The sequence below is a fragment of the Pogoniulus pusillus genome, chromosome 20 (assembly GCF_015220805.1).
Source record: "Pogoniulus pusillus isolate bPogPus1 chromosome 20, bPogPus1.pri, whole genome shotgun sequence".
Taxonomy (NCBI): domain Eukaryota; kingdom Metazoa; phylum Chordata; class Aves; order Piciformes; family Lybiidae; genus Pogoniulus; species Pogoniulus pusillus.
Window position 1 is genome coordinate 3,112,055 of NC_087283.1, and position 22,137 is coordinate 3,134,191.

Consider the following 22,137-nt stretch of genomic DNA (forward strand, 5'->3'; position numbering starts at 1 on the left):
ATTCTGTGATTCTGTAATTTCAGAGTGTACACTACATATAAAGTACACATACACACAAATCACTTTCAGAATATTGTTCATCAAATATTTTATTTCACAGAACTATTTTTCATCAAATACTTGCACTACACCTGAGCTTCAGAGAAGCAGTAAAAGAGTAGAAATAAATCACTGTGATAACCTTTTGCTGAGACAATTAGCAGAAGGGGCACGGCTCATTAAATAATGTGGGATAATAATTTGTTATTAGAGGCAGGGGATTTTCATACAAAGCAAGAAAAACATCACAAATGAAAGGATAAACTCTGATTTTACCTGCAATCAGTAGTAAAGAAGTTCTAATGGTAGCTTTTTGGTTTCTAGTCATCATCTTTCACTCCAGACTGGGAAAAATGACATTTTCTATTGCATCTGTAATTAGGGATGGCAGATTTCTGCCATTATTTGTTCCTTGCAAGATGTTACAAATACAGAATTGGTAGTGCTTAGTATTGGCATTCCATCAGCAGAAGAATAGATTTGGTGGTCACAGTCATATTTCCACCATGTCAAAGACTGCTTTAAACTCTGACTGTCAGGGGTTTGACCTCATATCAATTTTTATCTTCTTCATATTGGTTCTGAATATATAAACACCTCATACTCCTTCACAGGAGCAGAGAGATGTAAACAGTCCAAAGAACATCTTCATTTTACATCCAGACAACTATTAAGAGGTACATATGGAGCTGAAAATCACAGGGCTCATGGCTTCACTGACCCACAGTCAGAAATCTCAGGAGCTTTGTAGAGCTACAGCATTTCATAGAATCATAGAATCAACCAGGTTGGAAGAGACCTCCAAGCTCATCCAGTCCAACCTAGCAGCCAGCCCTAGCCAGTCAACTAGACCATGGCACCAAGTGCCTCATCCAGCCTTTTACACATCCCAGGCTGTATTTTATTGTCACTTGCATGCTTTGCCTATTAATTATTAGTATAAGATACTGTAACATCAAAGATGCAATACTAGAAACCATCTTTGGCTCCAGCATCAGAGACCCAGCCTTTTTTTTCTCTCAAACATGTAACAAATACCAATGCAAATTTGACTTCCTTCCAGTTCTCACAGCCAGTTATGGAAGTAGCATACTCTGAGTCTGTCCACAGTTTTCCAGCTGAGCTGGTCATGGGAAAATACACAGCATGAAGAGTTTTAGATTGAACAGACTCCATTAATGTTACCTGCTTCTTTGAAATGTGCTGTTACTGTTATCCTCAAGTGATACACCTAGCTAAATTTGTATTTTGACCAGAGAAAATGTGATTATCATAACAATTATGACAGTAAACCTTTAAAATGAGTGCATTCACAGCAAAATTGGACCTAAGCATGAAAGTAATCTGGGATAGGCTTTTATGGTTCTGGGGGTTGTTTTGTTTTGCTTCTCCATAGTTACTTTAATATTAAAATAAAAAATAAATCATGCTCTTTGGGATATGTCCACCTCAGTTCCACCCACACACCCAGCAGAAGCTCAAAACAGCAAACAAATTAGATTTGCATTTTAAAACCCCCTAACTTTAAAAGCCCTACTGGAATCCAGCACAGCAATAGAATAATTAATGGGAAGGGAGAAGCTACCGTGCTCTTCAAATGTGTTTGAGTAGCTAATTAGCAGTTATCTGCAAAATCAGAAAACACTTTTTATGTGAAATGATTTAACTTCATGAAGTTATGTATTTAAATAACATCAGAAGTAGCACTTGTCCATTTTTTTTTTTGGCTTGTCAGTACTTAATATCTGATTATTTGTGTGCTGATCAAAGCTACAGACGGACCTCTTCTGTAGGGAATTAGCGGAGCTCCACTGATCCTATCAGGCATTTATCTATACCATATGTTAGACAAATGGGAAAATGCTGCTCTATTTCTATTTCTTCCCTAAGGTAGCCACTTTAAAGATGCATTCTCCACCACCCACTCATTTTCTTGTGCTCATACTAGAAAGCACACTACTTCTTCCTCCTGCATTCAACTTCATCAGTATCAATACACTCACACTGTAAGCTCTCAGAAAGCAGTGTAAGAATATTATGTTTTACTTAAGGGAATAGCAAACATTAATATCAAGCCTTAATTATTTAGAGGGGAAAGTTAGGAGAAGTACCTTTTTGCTTTCATGTTAAAACTCTCACTGAAAGAAAAACAAGGGTTCTGAAAGCTTTATAAATAGTCCTAAAGAGCTTTTCGAGGGACTGGAAAGCCTAGTCTTTGGGCATAAATTCCATGCAGTAATTGCCACTGCAAATGCTGATTAGTCACATAATTAGAATAATTGCCTTTATTTTTTTCTTGTAGTTATGGTGAGCATTAACCTTTAGCTACATCCATAAGCCACAGTGTATAGACTGGTCACACAGTGCTCAAGGAAGGACACGGGACTTGAGTTTTGCTCCAGACTTTGTTATATTTGTGGTGGGTTGTATTTGACAGGCTGCCAACTCTCCTCCTCAGAAGACAGAAGAAAATGTAAGACAAAATAAGCTTTCAGGTCAAGCTAAAGACAGGGAGATCACCCACAATTAATTATCTCCTCAGGCAAAACACACTCAGGGACAATTCATTTTATTTATCACTGAGTAAACTGGATCTGGATGGTGAAAAATGGAGGCAAACCCAAGAGCACCTCTTCTCTTCTCCTTTTTCTAGGCTCACTTTTACTCCTTCACTTCCAAATCCTCAGGTCCAACCTAGCACCCAGCCCCAGTCAATCAATTAGACCATGGCACTAAGTGCCTCATCCAGGCTTTGTTTGAACACCTCCAGGGATGGTGACTCCACCACCTCCCTGGGCAGCCCATTCCAATGCCAATCACTCTCTTTGTCAACAACTTCCTCCTAACATCCAGCCTAGACCTCCTCTGGCACAGCTTGAGACTGTGTCCACTTGTTCTGTTGCTGCTTGTCTGGCAGAAGAGCCCTACCCTACTTGGCTGCAGCCTCCCTTCAGGTAGTTGTAGACAGCAATGAGCTCTGCCCTGCGCCTCCTCTTCTCTGGGTTGCACACCCCCAGTTCCCTCAGCCTCTCCTCACAGGGCTGTGTTCCAGGCCCCTCACCACCTTTTTCACTATGATGATCCCCAGGGCAGGGAGCTCTGCTCCAGCTCTAAGTGTTTCCTCACAGCCTGGGTACTATTGCAGCTTTCTTAAACTCCACTGATTTTGCTAATTGGCTCAGCTGGGACAGGCCTATTATCAACCAGCAGAAGCTGGCTACATCTAGCTCAGAGCAGTCCTGATCTCTCTTCACAGAGGCCACCCTGCAACTTCCTGCTACCAACTTGTGGATTCATTGTCTCTGTTTCAGCTGCAGCCAGGCTCACAGCTGCGGGAAGTTAATGGAGCTGCATTCCATCCTTTCAAGTGGGGCTTGGAGGGGTTGCAGGAGCTTCGTTATGATGTGATGTGAAGAGAAGCAGCAGCAGAATGGTGGTCTTCACTTGCAAGCGTGGTGTGAGAATCTGCTGGATGACCTCCCTACCACCTTCAGAACATAGGTATGTTCAGAATAGTTTGTGTTTGGTTTTTAGATCAATGATATGCCCAAGGTGTTTTCTCCAGAGAGCTGTAGGATGGTGCTCTTTCTCCTAGAAACATCAAAGTGGGTTGGAATGTTTTTGAGAAGCTGAAAGTTCCTCTGGTGTACCAAATCTAATTGTCTACAGCTTAGAGGTTTGTGGAGGTGGCTTGAAGAGGGAAAAAATCTTCACTTTTAGTCCTGAGTGATTGTAGTGGTGTCAACCTGTGTTGGTGCTGGTCTTTTCTGGTGTAAATTTGATTAATTGGGAGAAGTAGAGTTTGCTTTCTAAGTGGTACTTTAGGATTTTGTAAGCTGATGGATTTTTAAATTCAAAAGTGCTTGAAAAGAGTGTTGTAGTGTAGTGTCTTGTTAAATGGTATTCCTTTAGTGATATTTTGACATGAATGTTGACTCACTTGGGGGTCCCAAGGAAAGAGTAGTAGCTGGCTGTAAGCAATAAGCAGATGGAGGGTGTGGGAAAAGGTTGCAATGCAGCTTCTCACCCAAAGAGCAGCATGGGCTGCCATGTAACAGTAGGGTTGAAGTGTGCACTTGCCTGCTTTCTATCAGCAATATCCACTGTTGGAAATGAAATGATCATTGTTTCTTCCAGCTAGCTGGTCTTCCTTTTGTGTAATAATGCTGTTTTCCACAAAGCATTTGCCTCACTAGTCCATCCCTCTACAAAATTTCTCATCAGCATCTTTAATTGCCTCATGACATCATTGTGTAACTGCTGTGCACTTTCACACATTCCTATAGATAGCATGGCTCATAAAGCTTAATGAGAGTAGGTTCATTAATTTAATCCTAGTAATTAACAAACTTGCTGCTTACTTCTCAGTTGTCCAATTTGTGACAGTCTTGGCAATTGGCTTCCACCGGAATCTAGACCTGCATCCAAAAAGCCAATAAAAGAAGTAAATTAATCTTCATTAGAATTAGCTAATCCAATTGAAAATCTATTGCTGATACCAATTGACTTAGAAATTCACTAAAGTAACTTTTCTTCTTGCATCCAGTATAGGCAACAGTAAATTTCCTTAAATTGAGTCCTTTTGACTCATCAGAATTCTCCTTTGGTCCTTGGAGGAACTGGAAAAGGTGTGTCAGTAGTTAAGTTCTAAAAATCCAGACCTGAATGCTTGCTGTCTTCTGATAACATCTTGACCTTAATTTAATGGTGGATTTCGTATTGCCATCTTATTTACTAGTATTAAATAAAATCTAAGAATAAGATTTATGTAGGAATAAGATTAATCTTTATTATAAAGCCATGTAAAGAAGAGATGATTGATTTGTTACTCCAGCATGCTGATCGTCATAAAAGAAACTGATTAGGATTATTTTTATCCACTTGACTTTAGTGAAGTTACCTGATTTACTAATCTTCCTCTGTCTGAAACTAGAGGGAAGAGTGTTGAGGTTTGTGTTATTGTTATTGTTGATAGAAGGTTTTATCCCTGAGTTTTATTAACTAAGTGCTGGTAAAGGAGAAAAAAAAAGCTGAAGAGCCTCTTTCCTTTCTCTTGCTCTTTTTTAATTAAGAAGTAATCCTTCAAACATTGAATTTAGATTTCTGAGAGAGGTAAGATTTTGCAATGAACCAGTTGGTTTAGGTTTTCAAAGGTTTTATGTGAGGCAATAAATAAAAGACAAATGCATGCCAAAGGGAAAGTATGCTGTATCTTCTCTGTGTATGTCAAGAGAACCAAAGCTCCCTTGGAACTTTAATCTGGGTTTAGTACTTGCCTGTGGAGGTTGTAGTTCAGAGAAGTGTTTGCCATCACCATGTCACCATCTAAGCTCAGCTTGAGGGAGAGGAGAATTCCAACTGTTTTATGGCAGTTGGTGCCTGAAGTGGAAGTAACAGTATTGAGTTAGGAGCTTCTCTTCCTTTCCCAACCATGTGAAGGGGGTGCTGCTTTCTTCTAGAGGGCAATCTATAAACTGCACTCTATTAGCAAGCTGATAGCTAACTAAAGATGGCACTAAATCTTGACTCTATTACTTCTGGTGCCAAGGCTACACTTGTACCACATCTTTAGCTCTCTCCTAAAAGTAGGTGTCTGAAGAAACATCTGAAAGAACAGAGCATCATCATTTCTTGTCTTAAATTACACTGATCCATGTTAGTGCCATACTCTTTGTGATATCACATTGGCTTGCTGCTAAGGCAACATTCTTGCTGCTAAACTTTAATTCCTTATACTAAAGATATGCAAATGTATGCTTTGTAAACTGTAGACCCCATATGTAATCAGCTGGGGTACCCTGAGCAGATGTTTCTGCAAATGTGTGACTATGCAGCAATTCTGAGTTGAGGGAAGAAGAAACCAGGAGGGAAAACAAGTGTGTTAGCCATGACTGCACTGCTGAAGGACTTAATGATGCAGAGGTATGGGGTGCCCTTTCCAGGGCATCAAGCAGGATGAGCAGTTGTGGTGATTGCAGTTTGTAGAGATGTATGGTGCTTAAAAAACCCTCAAACATTTGTGACTATACAATATTAAATAGAATTCAGCTTGAAACAAACTTGTCAGAAAGTTTAGGTTTCTAAATGGGAGCTGTTTGACCAACAGCCTGGTTCTGAAATGAGAGAATTGCTTTAATTGCAGAATAAGCAGAGGCATGAAAGCTTGTTTATGGAATGGCAGAGGTGTTATGATGATATTTACTACAGCATATGCAAATTTATCTTTAATTTGCTGACAGGTGACTGATTAACTCTGTTGACTGTCCTAGCCTCCTTCTAATGAGTTCTTTTTATAGGTAGTTGTCCATGGAATAGATTCAGGGTGCTTTTAGGCATGTGATCTAGGCAAAAATCTTTCCAACTGATTGTATTTGCCTGGATATTCAAGAGCTCTATGAGTCCACAAATCAGTGGTATGCATGCAAAGGCAAAGAGTGGTTTCTTTGTTATCCTGATTTAATGTATCTTCCCAAGGTGATTCTACTAATGATGATCTAATTTAAACTAGGATGCTTGATTCTAAGGCAGGCTGTTTTTCCATTTAAAGACCAACAGGAGGGAATGCTATAAGGCAGAGAAAGACTGAAAGCATTGTATATCAAGTTGCAAAACAAAACAACAACAAAAAGTTCTCAGAGGAAACTTCTTTTTTTCCCCTGAGATCACTGGAAAAAAATATATATAATGGAACAAAAATGGGGACTGAGTGGTTGGAAAGTAGCCAGGAGGAAAAGGACCTGGGGGTACTGATAGATAGTAGACTGAAGATGAGCCAGCAGTGTGCCTAGGTGGCCAAGAGAGCCAATGGCATCCTGGCTTGTAACAGGAACAGTGTGGCCAGCAGGACAAGGGAGGTTATTCTGCCCCTGTACTCAGCACTGGTCAGGCCACACCTTGAGTACTTGTCCTGGAGTCCTGTACCCCTAAATTCCTCTCCTGCCCGGACTTCGGGGGGAAAGGGGAAAAGCCGCCTGGTTTCCCCCCCCCCTCGCCTGCCCTGCAGCCGAGAAGGGGGCGGCGACTGCCCCGTGAGTTCCCGCGCTGGAGCCAGGCTGGGATTGGCCGTGCGCTTTCGCGCCTAAAGTGTGGTAACTCTGCCCTTTGTCTAGCCAAGGGTATAAATATTGGGGGTCTTCCCGCCTTTGGGGTTCCCGCTTTTGGATTTTGCCTGTGCCTGGACGAGTTCGCTCACTCTCCTGTGCCTGGACTGCAGAGAGATAAGGACTTGCTTTGGTGTTAGGCACACCTTTGTCTGCCTAACGACCCTTAACGACTCTTAACGACTCCTGCAGCCGCTGGAGGAGGAAGACCGACCGCACGAGCCAGCCTGAGTGAGTTATTTGGCTTAGCTTAATTTAGTAAGAAAACCGCTATTAATTAATAGCAGAGTCCTTTTTCCAAAAACTGACTTCCAAATATATATATAGTCAGATTATTAATGGTATCCTCGTAGAGTTCTCATGCAACTCAACCTGTTTATCAAACGAAATTAATCTTTGTATATATAGTTGTGGGGGCGGGTTTTGAAAAAATAAAAAAATCTATTTTTGATAAATTTTCTTCTCGGCCACGTATTTCTGCCCTCCGCAACATTATGGCGCAGTGTATGCTGGGTAGTTCAATCATAGAATTTCTACAAGAAAAGGGATGCCTAATCACAGGTCTTGATTTAATTTGGGCTCAGAAAAATTGTAAAAATCCGGAGAAAATCCTGGAGAAATTAGCTGAGCGCTCAGACCCTGTGATTTCTGAGTCTCCAACGGAGCATTTCTCTGTTGTTCTGGGGTCAGTCGTGACCCAGACTCTGGCCGAATTTGAAAATTATGAAAAAAGAATTCAGGCCTTGGAAAAGGATTTATTAGCCGAAAAAGCTAAATGCCAAAGTATCTGGGAAAGCATGCTGGCGCAGACAAAGAGCCTGACCGCGGCACTGACTGCCCGGATGAAAGAAAGGCTTGTAACGCCTGCAGACACCACCTCTTCGGTCTCCGTGTCTGAATTTGAATGGAGTGATTCGCGGGAATCGGGGAGAAAGGCAGAGAATGCCCCGAGGGGCTCTTCGGGGGAGAGGAGTTCCCCGAAACCAGGCACAAAAGACTCTGCCAGAGACTCAGAGAATTCCCCTGCACATGCCTCTGCGCGGCAGAAAGCCTCAAAGCCACGCAGAAAGCGCAGGTCCCGACCGGACTCTCCCGTAGCTAGCGGAGAAGAGAGCTCCGGTGAGGAGGGCGCCGCGGTGCAGAGGCACGTGTTGCCTGTGATTAGAATTGAGTCCGTGAAGGGCAGGAAAGGAGCTGCAGGGACCGCCATTATCAAAAAGCAGTTTACAGATGCACAGCTCAGTGACTTACAAGTCAAATATGCGAGAGATCCTGGGGACTCAGTCGCTGACTATGTGTATCGAGTGTCCCGAGCCGGTGGGGACCGGGTCCTTCTAGACTCGCAGGAAGCTGCTGGAGACTGGGGGGACGATGTGTTCCTGACACGTGAACCCGAGGGGACACACAGCCTCACCGCTCGGATAGCCTACTGGGCAAGCAGTGTCCGTCCAGCCTACCGGGGGGAGCCGACGGAACTAAAGGTCACCAGCTCCTCTGAGCTCATCACTGCTCTCCGCAGACTTGCCTGTGTCCAGGCTATCTATGATAAGGGACATTACGATTGCCCGTTTTATGCCCCTGTGGACCCGGAGAGACTGCACCCTATTATGAAGGGTTTGCCAGCGACTCTGCAAATCCAACTAATGAAGAATGTTGAGAAAATTCAACGTGTGCTTGGAGAAAATGCAGAGAACGATGGTGCTAAAGAGCACGTAATGACTTGGGCTGAACTGTTAACTGACTTGAATGCCCACGGGCTGCAGTTTGGGTTTGGGTCTCCTGAAGGAAAAGGGGCTGGGGAGAGACAGTCTCGTGCTTCTCCCCCAGAAAATCCCAGGACTCTGCGCAGGCAGGTCCGGCCAGTGCAGGACTGCCCCCCCAGGGGGACCGGTCCTTCAGGCTTCTCCCCGAGGGGAAGGGGCAGAGACCCACAGAGTGACTGGAGACCCAGAGGAAAAAACAGTTGGTATAGACAAGCCCTGACTTTAGGGGTACCAAAAACTGTTTTAAGGCAGCTGGCAGACTGGCAGCTGAAGGATCTGGTGCGGTGCCTTCAGAAATCGGCTGCAAAATCCAGAGGCAGCCGCCAGAAGCCTAGGGCCAGCAGCAGCGGCACACCCAGCGGTGGCTCCCAGAGCGGCTCGCCCAGAAGCGGCAGCCCCCCCGCTGGGAACTGCAGCTCGTCCCCAGACAGAAAGGTTAACCCTTTCTCGTCTCCCACACGGGAGGCAAAACACTGAATTACCGTAATAGTGGCTCGGCAGCTTTTAATGGTCAGCAGTCACGGGGAGAGCTACAGAAGCCCCCAGAATAAAGACCTGCTGCCTAGGTGAGCCACGTGGTCACTGACCACCTGCCCCAGTACAAAAGGCCACCGGATCAGTGCACGGTGGATCGTCCCAAAATATTAATTGTCAAGCCTGGCCTTTATAGTCCGAGGCAGGTTTTATCTCCTTACAGGTTAAGGTCGAGGCAGAGGACCAGTTCCTGACCACCTGACCAGCACCTGGGAAGGGGAGAGCCAGCTACACGAGAGATGGAGTCATATCACCGGGGTGGCCAGTGGATGATGGCATCAGGACCCACGGACTGTGACCTCCAGCCATGGACTCGGAGCATCCAAGGCTCTGCCATGAACTTGGTTGCTCTACCAGGAACAGAGCAATCTTCAAATTGACTGTGTAGCTTTATTAATACTGTTTGGGCTATTGTTAAGCCTTGTTAAGTATTGTTAAATATTGTTGGGGCGATTAATGTATTACCTATTGTTAATGTTGGAAAAGGCTAAGCCATATATATATATTAATAGGTTCCTAAATTGAAGGGGGATCACTTCTCACTCAAGTTCTAGACAAAGATGCTCATTACCACCGGGGTGGGATGTCCTGGAGTCCTGTACCCCTAAATTCCTCTCCTGCCCGGACTTCGGGGGGAAAGGGGAAAAGCCGCCTGGTTTCCCCCCCCCCTCGCCTGCCCTGCAGCCGAGAAGGGGGCGGCGACTGCCCCGTGAGTTCCCGCGCTGGAGCCAGGCTGGGATTGGCCGTGCGCTTTCGCGCCTAAAGTGTGGTAACTCTGCCCTTTGTCTAGCCAAGGGTATAAATATTGGGGGTCTTCCCGCCTTTGGGGTTCCCGCTTTTGGATTTTGCCTGTGCCTGGACGAGTTCGCTCACTCTCCTGTGCCTGGACTGCAGAGAGATAAGGACTTGCTTTGGTGTTAGGCACACACCTTTGTCTGCCTAACGACCCTTAACGACTCTTAACGACTCCTGCAGCCGCTGGAGGAGGAAGACCGACCGCACGAGCCAGCCTGAGTGAGTTATTTGGCTTAGCTTAATTTAGTAAGAAAACCGCTATTAATTAATAGCAGAGTCCTTTTTCCAAAAACTGACTTCCAAATATATATATAGTCAGATTATTAATGGTATCCTCGTAGAGTTCTCATGCAACTCAACCTGTTTATCAAACGAAATTAATCTTTGTATATATAGTTGTGGGGGCGGGTTTTGAAAAAATAAAAAAATCTATTTTTGATAAATTTTCTTCTCGGCCACGTATTTCTGCCCTCCGCAACAGTACTGTGTCCAGTTTTGGGCCACTCAATTCAAGAGAGATGTTGAGGTGCTGGAAGGTGCCCAGAGAAGGATACGAAGCTGTTGAGGGTCCTGGAACACAAACCCTATGAGGAGAGGTTGAGGGAGCTGGGGGTGTGCAGCCTGGAGAGGAGGAGGCTCAGGGGTGACTTTATTGCTGTCTACAGCTCCCTGAAGGGAGGTTGTAGCCAGGTGGGGTTGGGCTCTTCTGCCAGGCAACCAGCAACAGAACAAGGGGACACAGTTTCAAATTGTGCCACGGGAAGCATAGGCTGGATGTTAGGAGGAAGTTGTTGGCAGAGAGAGTGTTTGGCATTGGAATGGGCTGCCCAGGGAGGTGGTGGAGTCACCATCCCTGGAGGTGTTGAAACAAAGCCTGGCTGAGGCACTTAGTGCCATGGTGTAGTTGACTGGCTAGGGCTGGGTGCTAGGTTGGACTGGATGATCTCGGAGGTCTCTTCCAACCTGGTTCATCCTATGATTGTACATACTGCATTTGTAATTTCTTGCTTTTAAACAAATGGAAGAGACACCAAAATTTAGATCATCTGAAATCTGTTTTCAGATTTTTGTCGGTAAGGTTCCCCTCTGTAGTTTTGAGCCTGTGTCCAGTTGTAATCTAGAGATTAGGAAAAATGTCTTGCCAATTTGCAGTTTCTAAGGCTGATGAAATTGTTGTTTGTTGTTTTTTGGGGGAGGAAGAAGGATGTTAATTAGTAAGTGCCAAAGAAAAACAAGGAATGCTGAACACATGGATAAATGAGAATATGAGAGTAGTGAAAGCACTGCTGCCCCAATTTCATTCTGTTAGTAATATAAGTCTCATAAAAGCTTGTGTAAGATTTCCAGATAACTTTTCATAGTGAAGAGATCTAATTTGAATTATCTGAATCTGGTGCTAATATTATGTCTATGTTACAAAAGTTATACTCTTTTTTTTTTAGTGTGAAGTGAGGAAATTGCTGAAGGGATGATAAGAAAGCAGAGTAGCTGGTGAAATATGTCATCACATTTGAGTAGCATCATGGTTGTGGAGCAAAGAAATTAAATGAAAACAATTGCAATATCCCTACATAAAGTGTAAAGCATCTACTCCATGTAGTTAGAGTATCTTAATCCACAGGCACCCTTTCATAAAGGAATAAATGTTTTAAGTCAAGTCTCTGTAATCTTGTCCTTAGTGCTCTGCATGAAGATCCTGGGTGATAGTCAAGAAAATGAAGACAAATTAGCTGGGCACAGTATAACTACAATTTGTTGATGACAACAGTAAAGCCAGATCCAAGTATAAACTTCATGCATTTTTAATTAGAATGCAAGAATTAATTTGCCCATGAACTGGCATCCACAGTTTTGTTGTTATCACTGTGCAGAGATAAAAACTGCAAAATAAAAAAGCTGAAAGGGAGAGCAATGTATCTGCTCCAAGAATCATCAGCCCTCAGTGTATCCATCTACCTGAGGTTTTTTTTGGTGAATATGTTTAGTTAGAAGTGATCCATTTAATAACTGATTAATGAACAAGGGTAATATTCTGTTAAAGAGAAGAGTGAATTTATACATTAGCCTTTTAATCTGGATGATGGGTTAAGAGTAATTAAAAATCACAGTTAGAATAAGACGTCTATTCTATAATTCCATATAATTTATTCTCCAGTAGCAGCAGGGATTTTTGTGAAGTCATTCTTGCCTTGACTCTAATGTGAGAGAGTTCAAATCCACTTCTCAGGGATCTATTTTCTGTTCACACGTTGTTTATCTTTGCACAAAGTTCATGTTTTGTGTAAGTTCACAAACAATATTCCAGCCCTCTGTTAAGTGGCAGATCTTGTAGTCTGAGGAACAGAAATTGAGACTCCAGAATTATTCTTCATGTAATCCCAGATCTGGGTTGGAAAGGACCTCCAAAAGTCATCTAGTTGAAACCCCTCTGCAGTAAACAGGGACATCCTCAGATAGATCAGGTTGCCCCAGAGTCTAATTCTCAACAAGTTATTGAAACAATGAAAAAAGCACACAACACACCTCCCCTCAATAAAAATGCAAGAAATATAGAATCAACCAGGTTGGAAGAGACCTCCAAGCTCAGCCAGTCCAACCTAGCACCCAGCCCTAGCCAGTCAACTACACCATGGCACTAAGTGCCTCATCCAGGCTTTGCTTCAACACCTCCAGGGATGGTGACTCCACCACTTCCCTGGGCAGCTCATTCCAATGCCAATCACTCTCTCTGCCAGCAACTTCCTCCTAACATCCAGCCTAGACCTCCTCTGGCACAGCTTAAGCCTGGGTCCCCTTGTTCTGTTGCTGGTTGCCTGGGAGAAGAGACCAACCCCACCTGGCTACAACCTCCCTTCAGGGAGCTGTAGACAGCAATAAAGTCACCCCTGAGCCTCCTCCTCTCCAGGCTGCACATCCCCAGCTCCCTCAGCCTCTCCTCATAGGGTTTGTGTTCCAGGACCCTCTCCGACTTTGTCACCTTTCTCTGGACAGCTTCCAGCACCTCAACGTCTCTCTTGAATTGAGGAGCCCAGAACTGGACACAGCACTCAAGGGGTGGCATGACCAGTGCTGAGTACAGGGGCAGAATAACCTCCCTCGTCCTACTGGCCACACTGTTCCTGATGCCAGCCAGGATGCCATTGGCTCTTTTGACTACCTGGGCACACTGCTGGCTCAATCAATCAAACAAACCCCCAAAAACCCAAGCCAAAGACAGATTCAAACAAGGGAAATCCCCATCTCTTTTTTTGATCCATTTATCCAATAAAAAAGAAAAAGACATGAGATGTATTTTTGGAGACAAAAAGATTGAGTGAAATAATATATTCCTCATCCTTTACAGTAAGTATGTTTAATAAGCCTGAAATGCAGTAGGCTCTTGTCATTTGTTACTGAGAATATGCAACAGTGTTGGGAGTCCTCTGAATGCTGTACTGAATTATGGACTGGTAGCAACTGTCAGTATTGATGTGAAAACCTAAAATATCCTTATATATATATATATTTACTTTTTCAGTGACATTTAAATTCTTTTGATACAGAGGCAAAGAAGGGATGAAGCTGAGTGACAGCATTTTCTCAGGAAATTGCCAGATAATTTTTAGTTTTCCATTTTCAGAGTTCTGTGCATCCTTGAAAGCTACTTCATGTGAAGGAAACTATTCAAGAAAGTCTGTTTTTCTGTAACTTCTGTTTCCCAAAGACCTTTGGCTTCTGGATTCTTATGTCTTTCTGTGAAATGAGAGTTGCAGCTGCCACACACCGCTCCCATATTGACCTAAGATAATTGTCCCTGCCATGCTTGATACTTGCCTGCCAGTATCAAATGTGAGCAGGCCTTGATGTAGATCAAGTTGTTCACTTCAGACTAAGCTGAGCTGATTGACTGTGTGCTTAATACAGACTAAGAGCATATACACAGACGGCAATCACAGTTGAGGTGAAGGAGCTCAGTCATACTCCACATTCCAGTGCAATGTGATCCTTAATTGCTTGATCCACTTAGCTTTGCATTTTTAAGTGGTTTTCTTGGTGGCCAAACAAAAATAAATAGTGAAGGATGAGTGGTGACAGGACTTTGTATTTCTTATCATAAAGTTGTGAGTAACAGCTTGTGTGCTGCAGTGATCAAAAACAAAGTGGCAAGAAAAGAAATGGTGAACCAAGCAGAAAGCTTTGCTGAGCTTTTGTGTAGAGTTGTGCATTTGTTACTAACACATGAAGATCTCTGGGAGATACATTTGGCTTCTCAGCTGATGTCTCTTCTATATTTAACCATTTTTCACAATACACCTTTATACTGAGTGCCTGTTTTTTCACAGTGCCATGATTCCTAAACCTTGGCATCTTCTTCTCCTGTTAACATCTCAAGTATCTACTGGGAGTTCTGCTTCTCTGGGATAAATAGAACAAAACAAGATCCGTCTTGTGCTTCTAGAAGTAACAGAAGTTGACAGTGCATTCTTTTGCCTTGCTTCAAATGAGCTTTGCTGCTTTTAAAAGGGAATGTTTGCAACAGTATTGAACTGTCTTTCAAGCCTTCATATGTTCTTTTGTCTCTTAAAGCCCCAGATGCTCAACTGTTCCTAGAAAATGTAATATGTTGCAATGTTTCCCAGTTGATCTCTCAGGCCACGATTCAAATCAGATGCATAGATGAAGGGAGGTTGTAGCCAGGTGGGGTTGGTCTCTTCTCCCAGACAACCATCAATAGAACAAGGGGACGCAGTCTCAAGTTGTGCCAGGACAGGTCTAGGCTGGATATTAGGAGGAAGTTCTTCCCAGAGAGAGTGATTTCCCATTGGAATGGGCTGCCCAGGGAGGTGGTGGAGTCACTGTCCCTGGAGGTGTTCAAGAAAAGCCTGGATGAGGCACTTGGTGCCATGGTCTAGCTGACAAGATAGGGCTGGGTGCTAGGTTGGACTGGCTGATCTTGGAGGTCTCTTCCAACCTGGTTGGTTCTATGATTCTATGAATGTTGAAACTATGATTTATCAGTCAAGACAATTTTTGTTTGCCTGGTCCTGTTTTGAAACATCTGCTAAGCCTCCTTGGTTTAATATTTTGTTCCCTGGTTCACAGCAGATTTAGACAAAACATGAAAGGCAAGATGGTGGTGAAGAGGAAATGACAAAAAGCCTGAATTTATGCTGATTTCTGTATTTGGGCCTTTTTGGTGCTGAATTTCAGCTTAAGGCATGTTGCACAAGCCATTGAGCCCTTCCATTTTGTTCTGTCATAAAGCTTTTTTTAAAGACAAAACTTCCAAAGGGGAAGAGAACAAACCAGTACAAACTATTGTCAAATGGATCTGCTTGTCAAAATAAGCCTGATGACTAAATTGATACAGTTGAGATGACAACAAGGAACAACAGAAAACTGCCTCAGAAGTAGGTGGGATTATTTTTAGTTTGGGATGGTAGGACAGAGAGAGCCTTTTGGTTTCTGATGTGGTTGTCCTGAAAAGTTTCCATTCAGTAGAAAATGTTCTACTAAATGTATTAATATATCCACTAAATGCATGTTAAATAGGTACCAGTAGAAAGTGGTCAAAATAAGCATTTATTTATTCCATTTGTGAGTATTTTTAAGTTGCATGTCAGATTTTGGATTCTTTTTATTATTATCCTCTAGTCGGGAGCAATCAAGTTCATGGTTTTGATTTCCACCCTCTTTCAGCAGATTACTTTGCAGCAGTTTTGAATCTCTAAACAACTTTCTGTAGGTACTATATGGGACTCAGAGTAATTTACTCTGTCTTGACATCAGAATGCTCATGTGATTTACTGACCTTTCTCTCACACCTCAGTACAGTACTCTTTTTTTCTCCCTTATCTTGCTTCTCATCTCTGGTGTGTGTATATTTCTTGGCAAGGTGAGAAAGGTTTCCATAGTGCTAAAATACACTCAGATTGCAGTGTGTTCTCTATCTCTTTTTTTTCCTCTCTCCCAACAATTCTTTGTATATATTTCTGTTTTTATATGTAATAAAGGCATAGAGAGAAAGTATCATTTATTTCCTGCATTAAAGCCTGAACAAGGTAAACAAGTGAAGAAGAAACTGAGATATATCCAAGTATTATGTCAGTCCTTTCTTTTGTTGTCTAAATTGATATCTGCTTTGAGAGAAGATGTTTCCCCACAGAGTCCAGTGCCTTTCTCCAAGTTTGAATTGTTTGAGGAAGCTGAGTGGGTTTCCTTACTTTTGCCTTGCTATACAAACACAGAGGTTAAACTAATTATGTTAATCAACATACGCTGGCATTTGTAAAGCGCTTAGAGGTGATATTTTTAGGTGCATTTGGGAAGAAAAAAGTTGCCTAGTATCAAAGATAAATTTCTTAACAAACAAGCAAAAAAATCCCCAAACAACTCTGAGGTTAAATAGATTTAGTATGTGCATGGTTATCCTGGAAGTACTTCATGTAGAGCTTAGCTTTGGGAGGTATTCAGTGCTCACATACTTGAAAGCTTGGATCCTGAGTTCATTATTTCAGAGTAAACTTTGTAGGGTGCTTGCATACAAACTTCAATTAAAAAGATGAAAAGGCAATGGGATATGTGCATGGAATAAACCAATTCTGGGCCTTCAAACAACACTATGGTTACTGTAACTGATTATTAATCAATGATTATCTGTTGACATGCAGGAACAATGAAATCTGCAGAATTCAGTAGTGCTGTGCTATGTACATTAAAAAGTTGTTGCTTCTGCAGTCTTCAGCCTGCTCACTTGCTTGAATGATCTGTAGCTGGTGCATAACCTATACCTTCATCTCCTAACACAGAAGGAAAGCACAGTTAAAGCTCATGTATGAGGTACTTGGGGATAAACTGAAAAAGCAGTGCAATCTCTAGTGCACAGGTGCTGTTGCAGGCCCCCAAATGACAATTTCTTTGTTCTAGATTGGATTGCATTTCTAGGAGGAAATACTCCAACTGTGCTGCACAGTGTCCCTTCTCTGGAGAATGCATGTCCAAGTCTGTTAGTGTTTGAGAGTGGATGTGATTTATGTAACCAGCAGCTGGTTTCAGCTCCACAAAACAACTCTTTTAGAGTAAGTCAGATTATTTACGTGTTGTTGTGGCAGTATTGCTTATATCTCTCCTAGTGGCTTCTACTTCAATTTATGTCACTGCAGAAAGCATCTGGTTGTTCTTTCAGTTCCCTGACAGTTCAGGTTTTTGTTTCACACTCTGCTCATACTGTTTTCACATTTCTGCCTTCTTTGGCTGACTGTTGTTATAAATCAATGTTTGGTCAATTTGTCTTCCATTCCATCTCAAAGTTCTCTTAGATGCACCTTGACAATCTGCAAAAGTTTCTTCATAATAAGCAAAATAGTTGCTGCTTCATGCAAAATGGATTAACATCTTTCTCTCCAGAAGGAGAAAAGAATGAGTGGAGAAATTAAATCTAAAATGTGTTCATCAGATAAATAGTGCAGGAATGTATTTCAGCCCTTACTGTACGTTAGCACTACCCTGCACTGTGTAGATGAAGTGCAAAGCCTCTGGTAGTTCTCCCAGTGGAAGCTGTCACCACCATGACTTTGCCAAAAGAATGGTTGCTTTAGATAAAGTTGTATCAGCAAACAAAGTCTGCTCAGTGCAGAGGAATGGATGATGCATTGTTCCAGATGGCCATTTCTTGGAGAACATACAGATGTGCAACTCTAATGCAAAACATGAAGGTGGGCACCTGGGTACAGTGCAGGTTTTTAATAATGATTAAGTGCTTAAAGTGTCTGGGGAGGGATTTTTTCCCTGTCTGTCTTCTAGGCATAAAGTTGTTGCAGTGTGAGCCCTACAACCTCTTCTGAAATGAATGAAACCAGTGAATAAATTAAATAAAAAGTGAATTTCCTGACTTGCCAAACCAAATATGAGCTCAAAGCATACTTATTTACTGGCTTACCTAACACAGATGCTTTCCTCTGTAGTTCTGAGCCTTCTTTAGTCAGTATAACTGTACCAATTCAGCAGGCTGGTTTTAATTCTGCATAGGAAAGAGACCAGAAGAATTCACCACAGATTTGATAAAATGAAGTTGAAAATTCCTGGAAGTAAAACATTGTTCTGCCTTATCCAGTAGCAGATAAGTTTGGAAAATAAAAAACATTAGCAGGTGCACACTGGCACATTATTTAGTTTTAAATGTAACTCTCTATCTTGTGATGATCTTCTCACTTGCCTCTTGAATACAGTACTCTCAGAGGAATAATCTTACCTCCTACACTGCTGATGTAGGAATCTGCTGTATTTGATGATCAACAACAGGATACTCCAGACAATGCTTCAAGCTGGTAGAGTTTAGAGGAAACAGAACTTTTAGGAGTAGCAAATCAACACTTTGTTTCTACATTTGAGGAACACATCTATGTGTGCTACAGGTCTACCTAGCTTTAACTTGCTTACTGTTATGGAGGGGTATTAATTGATGTGAGCTTATATTTATTTCAAACTTAATAATGCTTATTAATTTTGCTATTCAGGAGTCTCACTCTCCTGACCACTAATTTTAATAATAGTCTGCTCTTTGCACAGTCATGGAAACATTAGACAGGTGATAACATAGGATCTAGAAATAATCAGCAAAAATATAGAAGCATGAATTGAACTGGAAGAGAAGGTTCTTGCAGTCAATACACTGCTTGCAGTCAATATACCACCTGTCCACTAGATAGATGCAGGAAGCCCCTTTCTGCTTATGGCAGAAGGCAATGGGGAATTACTAGAGGCTTTAAGTATTTACTCACAAAATATTATCTCCTGACTGGCTGGGCTAGCTACAGCTTCAGACAGTATCCAACACTTTCAGGGAATTCTGTTACTGTCTCGTCAGCCACTGAGGCTTCTGGGGAAAGGAGGCAGACTATTTCTGACCTGGTCCTGATAGCTCAGGACAATCTGTGAGTCCAGGACTTTCCATCTTGGCAGGAGACTTCCAGGTGTAAGCAGGATGGCTTGTGATGTGCAGTCTTAACACAATGTCACGCTGGCTGTGCAGGCCTGTCACGTGGAGGCATTTAGAGCCTGTTCCTGGTAAATTCAAGGCAATGGAGTTTCCAGGCAGTTCAGCAGAGCCAACTTAAGCACTGCAAAGCATAATGCTGCAGATGGCAATGGCAGAATCACTGCCAGAAACAGAGAGCAATGGCAGTAGGCAACAGCAAGCATGAACGCAACAGCAGAACGCATCTCTTTATCAGTGTAGCCTGAGACTCATGGGCCTTGGGACACAACATAGCCAATCAGAATGGCAGTTAGCTGAGCTTGACAATATTAGATGAAACCATAGGCTTGCTTTACCCAAATTTGGGAAAAGCATGGGCCTTCCACAAGGCAGGCACAAGCCAGACGTATGGACCTTGTTCACCACAGGATGTAAACCGGATGTATAGGGTTAACACTCCTGGGGGAGTGACCCTGAACCTGACCCTAGGGGTCTCGGCCCCTCCTCAGGGGTGGGCCACACTCCAGGTGATGGTTAGCCCACTCCCCCCACTTCCTGTGGTATAAAAGACAGGAGTTCTCCTGTCTCTTCCTCTTTTTTTTCGCCCTCTTGCTCGTTCCTCCTCTACCTGCGTTTCATGAACACACACACACACACACTGATACTGCATACCAGCCACGAGGCAGAGACACCATCACACTACTCGGGTTGTATCCATCCCTGTTTTGTATTTTGCTGTTTTCCCTTCCTTATCCTTTGTAAACTCCCCTACCTCCAATCCCTTTTTCTAAGTTATTGTTAAACTTTTCCTTTTTAACTTCCAAATCGAGTGAGATTGATTTATTGGGGTGTCCCTACCTTTTATCTCTCTCCCTGTCTTTTGGGGAAAGGAGGGGGAGGAGGGGAGGGCACTCTATAAACTCTATAAATTCTATAAATTGTCATTGGGTCTACCAAATTTATAAGAGTCTCTGGGAACTTGCATTTGAACCCAAGACAATTTATTTGGCGTCTCAACGTGGGGCTAGGTAGAAAGAATTCTTTCAGAGAAGATTTGGAAGTTAAAAAAATGGATATTCTGAAAGTCTTAATCATTAACGCTTTTGCATGGCTGTTGTGGGGCTGGCTGTTAAAGTTTATAAGTTACCATGTCTTCTGGATTGTCATTGATATGCTCTGGGAATATTCTAAGCATTTGCCTGCCCAAGTCTATGCCTATTTCCTGAATTCTGTTAGTAATATCACTGTGTTTAGAAATGTTTCTGGAACATGGAATCAATCTGAGTATATGCATTGGAGCACAGAAGCTCCAGATATTTTGGGGGAAAAATGGTACTGGATAGCTGTTATTTCACTGTGTGTAAATTTGGGTTTGGGAATTAATAAGATAGCGGTGAACTGGGACACGTGGAAGTATCGAGTGGGCGCCGCCATTAGGGTGCTTAGGGGGAGGGGTGGTCCTCACTGCCCCAGCTGCAGTTGCGGGGGTTGGGCGACAGGTCAGGCCGTTCCGGCCGCCCCCAGCGCAGGCACCGCCCCTAGCGCGGCTCCGCCCCGAACTCCGCCTCCGGTCCCGCCCAGGGCAGCCCCCCGGACCCTGCCCCCTCAGCCCAGCCCCCTTCACCTGGCGCCAATTACGACGCGGCCAGCAAGATCAAATCAAAACCCTCCCGCAGATACCGATCCAGGGCAAGGGACCTCTTCGGGAACCAGCACCCCCCAGCAACAGCAACCAGCTGGAAATGGACCTGATAATGGAGTGATCCTTATCAGCTCCACGCCCAGAAAGGAAATCAGGCACATAAGGCAGGAGTATGCAAGGGCAAACGGACAGCCCCTTTTAGCCTGGCTTTTGAAATGCTGGGATGCAGGAGCAGAAACAGTGGACCTAGATCACAGGGAGGCGAAGCAGCTGGGATCCTTGTCGAGGGATGGAGGTGTGGATAAGGAGCTGGGAAGGCTCGATGGTACCCACTCACTTTGGGCCAGGCTTCTGATAGCTGTGAGGTACAGGTACCCGACTAAGGATGACATGATTTTCCATCCCCTTAGATGGACAGATATGGAACAGGGGATTTCATACCTGAGGCAAATGGCGGTTCAAGAGATAATTTATGGAGCCGACCAGAGGCCCTCGGACCCTGATGATGTCCGCATGAAGCCAGCCCTCTTAAAGAAACTGACTCAGTGTGCCCCTTCCACATATGCCCCCACATTGGGAGCACTGCTGCTGGGCAGAGACCCCAACAACCTTCCCACAATCAGGGAGTTTGTGAATGACCTGAGACAGTTTGAAGACAGTTTGTCGAGGAAAACCTTAATTGCCACTGTAGAGACCCTCACCCAAGAAATGAACGAGCTGAAAGCCTCTTTCTCTGAAATGCAGAAGGCAGAGGATGACTGCTCTTCACCTTCAGAATGGGTGCAAGTCTCAGCTATAAGGAACACACGCCGCCGTGCTCCTCCTCCTCCCCGCAGGAGACCAGCCCAGAGCAGACAGGGTACACACAGGGGGTCACTCTGGAGAACACTGTGTGACCATGGGGAAAACATGGATAGATGGCATGGCCAGCCCACCTCAGCTCTATCGGCCAGGGTAAGGGAACTGCAGGGGACAAACACAGGGAATAACTCCTCCAGAAGAGGGGTTGCCCCAGTGTCCCGCAGGCAGCGCTCTCGCTCAAGGGGTGGTGAAGCCAGTAACTCAGGTCCATGTGCCTCATGCAGTCACACTGCTCAGAATTAGAGGTGCCCTGTCTCCAGCCAGGCGGAGGCCAGGGATAACAGAGTATATTGGGACGTGTTTGTGAAATGGCCTGGCACTTCTGAAGCCGAGAAGTACAGAGCGTTGGTAGACACCGGTGCCCAATGCACTCTGATCCCCTCCAGCCACAGGGGGACAGATACTGTTACAATTGCAGGAGTCACAGGGGGGTCTCAGGAGTTGACT

The 22,137-nt window shown here is 43.7% G+C and overlaps 1 long non-coding RNA gene across 1 annotated transcript in view; it reads left to right on the plus strand.

Annotated features, from left to right (window-relative positions):
- The first annotated feature begins 3,369 nt into the window (after positions 1-3,369).
- Positions 3,370-22,137, plus strand: part of LOC135184186 (uncharacterized) — a 75,451-nt gene continuing 56,683 nt past the window's right edge. The window contains exon 1 of the long non-coding RNA XR_010305886.1: positions 3,370-3,540. This is a non-coding gene — a long non-coding RNA (uncharacterized LOC135184186). The remainder of the gene's footprint in view (positions 3,541-22,137) is intronic.